The sequence below is a fragment of the Silene latifolia genome, unplaced genomic scaffold (assembly GCF_048544455.1).
Source record: "Silene latifolia isolate original U9 population unplaced genomic scaffold, ASM4854445v1 scaffold_702, whole genome shotgun sequence".
Lineage (NCBI taxonomy): Eukaryota > Viridiplantae > Streptophyta > Magnoliopsida > Caryophyllales > Caryophyllaceae > Silene > Silene latifolia.
The window spans coordinates 3,348-7,872 of NW_027413612.1; the positions used below are offsets into that span (position 1 = coordinate 3,348).

At 33.2% G+C, this 4,525-nt stretch overlaps 1 long non-coding RNA gene across 1 annotated transcript; it reads left to right on the forward strand.

Moving 5' to 3' along the window:
• Positions 1-1,070: 1,070 nt before the first annotated feature.
• On the forward strand, positions 1,071-4,184 carry LOC141640115 (uncharacterized). The gene is made up of 3 exons (XR_012542861.1): positions 1,071-1,240; positions 3,373-3,470; positions 4,078-4,184. It is a non-coding gene; the product is annotated as an uncharacterized LOC141640115 (long non-coding RNA).
• Positions 4,185-4,525: the final 341 nt, after the last annotated feature.

Here is a 4,525-nt window from a genome sequence, read left to right on the forward strand (position 1 = left end):
AGGGCCTTATATACACTTGTCAAGTTTCCCAAATAGATGCACTACTACAAAAATTGATGTAATGCAACATTTCATCTGCAACACTTTGTTTTTTATGTTGCATTTTAGTTAATCATGCAACACTTTATTCAAAAATGTTGCTTTTATTGATATAGGGCATCACTTTAAGAGAAGTGTTGCATTGTATTGTTATAAATGCAACGTTTTGACACAAATGTTGCATTTTGTCGCAACACTTTAAGCAACAATAGCAACATCACTAGTACAATTAGTCCTATTGACATCGCCACAATAACATCGCTCACTAGTATAAAAAGTGCTATTAACATCGCCTCAATAACATCGCTTCTTCATAAAAACGATGTAATCATTAATAATAGAGTTATTAACATCGGTTTTTAAATAAAAGCGATGTTACCTATTTTTTTTTTTATTTACATCAGTTGTTAGCATCAGTTATTTGAAAACCGATGTTAATATATTTGTGTTGCATCGATTTTATTGTAGCCGATGCAATTTATTAGATGGTATTTCCATGGCATCGTTTCATAAACCGCTGTCACGAAAGTCCTATTCTTTACACACAATCACCTAAATGACCTAATGCTATGTTTGGGAACCTTGAATTGGAATTGAATTATGGAATTGAGACATTTCAAGTGTTTGGGAACTCTTAGAATTTGGAATTGGAATTGACTCAATTCCTTATCAATTCCAAGCTAGTTAAAATTTGAGGTTCTCAAATACCTACCATATACTAGTCATTTCAATTCCATGACTTCTTACATTTTATTTTGTGACGCAAATTTCATCACAATATTTTTATTTATGATATTTTTTCCGATGGCAAATATTTTTCGAGACAATATTTTATTTTTTCAAATATAAAACATCCAATGGCCTCACCCCATATCCGTCTCGCCCAAATTCAATTCCAATTCCAATTCCACGGGTATACCAAACACAATTTTGGAATTGGATTTGGAATTGAATTCAAACATTTCAATTTCTACAATTGAAATCATGGAAATGAAATCAATTCCGTGTTTCCAAACACTACCTAATAGGAAAGCCGACCCTTCAGTTACCTCATTTCCACAAACCCCACGTACAATCCCGTCGCCGACCTCCTCTTCACACCACTCTTCACACCAGGCCGACCACCACAATGTCAAGCCTGCTATCCTTCAATCGCTCAACTCGCTCGATCTCTTGCTTTGATGTTGTATGATTGATTAAGGTATGTATGAATCAAAATTATTTTTCTTATTATTTCTCCATTATATTAGTGTTGTTTGAATGATACAACAATAATTTAAGTATGGTGTTATTGTTTGATTGATTAAGGTATGTATGAATCGGAATGATACATCAATAATATATTAGTGTTGTTCACTTGTTTGCTAATTGTTTGGTTTTAATCTAGTAATCGTGATTCTAATGGTAACCACATCTATGTCGTAGCAGCGAGCGGATTAGTAGAAGTAAATGCATCAGTACACGGCGATAATTAACTCCCTATGAAATTGTAACCTAGTTTCCCATCCTACTAAACTATCGACTTAATTAAAATTCATCAGTACTGAAGCAGTGAACTATCGACTCAACTAAAATACCCCTACTGAAAACTGTTGTATGTGTATTGGATTAGTAAAAGTAATTATTTTGTAGGGTTTTAAAACGGATTGGATTATTAGAACGAAATGCATTATTTTTTTTCCTGAAATCAAATGCATAATTATTTTGTATCTTGGATTTGTCTTTCTATGTTTTCAAGACCACACACCTGACTACTGAGTATACTGATTTCTTAAAGCCTGAATTTATGCATTTCATATTAGATGCAGATTTAGCACACTCATATAAGATCTCGAAACAACTATTCTGAATTTCTGAGGCCAAGATATATATCATTTTCGGTATGCTAGTTAAGGATTATTATTATTGAACCGAGGATAGTTTCAGTCCAATAATGATCAGAAAAGAGTGAGCCTTGCAGTCAGAGTGGGACTTTCCTTCTTTCTGTGGCCAAGATATATATCATTTTCGGTATGCTAGTCAAGGATTATTATTATTGAACCAAAGTTGTATTATTTGAAAAATTAAACTGAACATAGAAAAGTTCATGCCAGGGAAACTACTATCCTAATTTTCTAGCAATGTCATCAACAGTTATGGGTGTTTTTTCCTCAAATATTTAGCATTGTATTATGAAACTTAATGTTACATTCTATTAATGTGAAGCGCTAAAGCCACCTTATTAACTCCCTACGAATTTCAAGTTGAAAAGAATAAACAAGGTAAACAAGTTGAAAAGGCATTGAGTTGGTTAGTCACCACATGCTTCATTTTTTATTCTAATATCACTTACTCATCCAAGAATTAATCATCCAAGAATCATTCTAGGACCATGGGACATTGGATGGACGAGTTTACATAGCATGTAAATGGGCAAAAATACCCTTGAGTGTTCCTTGTTCAAAACAGAATTGTTGCATTTTACTCAGCAGCACCTTCAGTTCCTGTGTCGACTTGCAGCCCTCATAAATTTCTGATCCCTTGGAACTAACATGCCCAACCTATACCATTTCGAAGCTAAAGATGTTAGCATTCATATCAAATAAGAATCACCCTAAATTATAGCCTACAACTCGAGATATGCAAGTTTGAGTAGTAGCAGGTCAGGTCTGCAACATTCAACATTCAATCATGTTCCAGCAGCAACTTTGAGGCTTTATATCTCTTTGCTCAGGTTGAACCAATGTATAAATCATACGTTAAATGAAATATAATTAAGTTAGATTTCATTCCCAATTTGAATCACACACAAAAGATTTCAAGATTGTGAGATATGGCCACTTCTTTGATGACGAGATCAAAAGCGATTGCGGGGCATTCCAGTGCACAGTCCGCTTGCAGTGGCTATTGCTAGAGTTATACGCAAGATATGAGCAGGATTCCAACTTATACATTTAGCTAACACTTTAAGCTTTCTAATGATATAAGAACCATAGGATTTGCTGAAGTATACATGGAGATATGATACTTTGAAAACAACCCTGCTGTAAGCTACTTGTCAGAATGCTACAAGGATTTATTCCTTTTACCCCTAAATAACATACAATTGTGAAGAACACGTGAGTAGTCTTTCAAACATCACTAATTTTTTACCATCTATGTTATTACTAATTTATTATTTAGTGTGGTGTGCATTTCCCTTATGTATTAGTTTTATGGTTAAAGAGTAGGTTTTATCTTTTTTTTCTCTTAATTATCTACCACTGATGTAATCCCATTATTTTATGATTTTTTTTGGTTTGAAGCCTTAAAGAGTTGACGGTTGTGTTAAGTTTCACTTTATTTACCATACAGGTGATGGGTTGGGAGAAGGATATGGCATGCCTAGTCAAGGCGGAAGTGGTAAATTGCATATGTCGTCCCAACAAGCTTATTGTAAAAGCTGCCAAAAAGTAAGCTGTCTGTTTCCTTCTTTGCTATTTGTTGACATCTCCTCATTGTTGCTATTTGTTGACTTCTCTAAAACATAGAAGGATGCTGAACTATCTATAAGTGTAGTTTTTCAAATTATATGCATGTCTAGCTAGCGGAACTGAAAGTCTATAACTAGCTTCAACATCGCAGTTCTCAAGAGCAAAGGATGTGGCATGGATAAAAATTATTTACTTAAGTTACTTTTGAAGTAGTAGCTTCACTATTTCTTTCTGTTTTATTATATTTTAAAAATAAATAAATCATTTCAATTGACTATTTTTTTAACAGTTTCAAATTGACTATTGTGGAATGGTCTATGCTATATTTCAAGAATCCAACCATTCGTGAAACATGAGACCAAAACCCAGTCAGCGGGAGACAAAAATCATTTCTAGCTGCAGTCCTAGCCACCATTTAACTTCATCTTGTGTATCCACTCTCGATCTTCTCTGGAAATTTGAGCACACAATCATGTTCTTTAATGCATTATTTATTATTTTGTGATAATTAAGTGTGACGTATCATCTATGCCTATTGAGCCTTTGAATCCTCAAATCTAATAATGTTCTATTTTTTATGTTACAGGTTGCATTTGAGGTATTAACAATGATGACGGGTTGATTTTTTGTCCGGTTGGCAACATATATGTGCTCACAATACAAGAATGAAGACTTATAATTAGTAGCTTTCAAATAGTCGTTAAGAATTATTATTTGTTCTATTTAAACATTTGTTATGTTTGTTTTAGTTAAATAATTGAACATTTGCAATCGAAGTTCTACTTTTGATCCTTTTTTGAAATGTAATTGACATATATTTTTGAGACTGAATCAATTGAATGCACAATTAGAGAGAATTACAATTGTTGCGTGCCTTACAAGTCCTTATGTCGTTGCACTTTATTAAGTGTTGTTTTTGAATAAATTAGTGTTGCATTTGTTTATTATAAGTGTTGTTTTGGGACGTAACGAGTGTTGCGTTTCCAAAATAAAAATGTTGCATTAATTTGATATAAGTGTTGCTTATCAACATG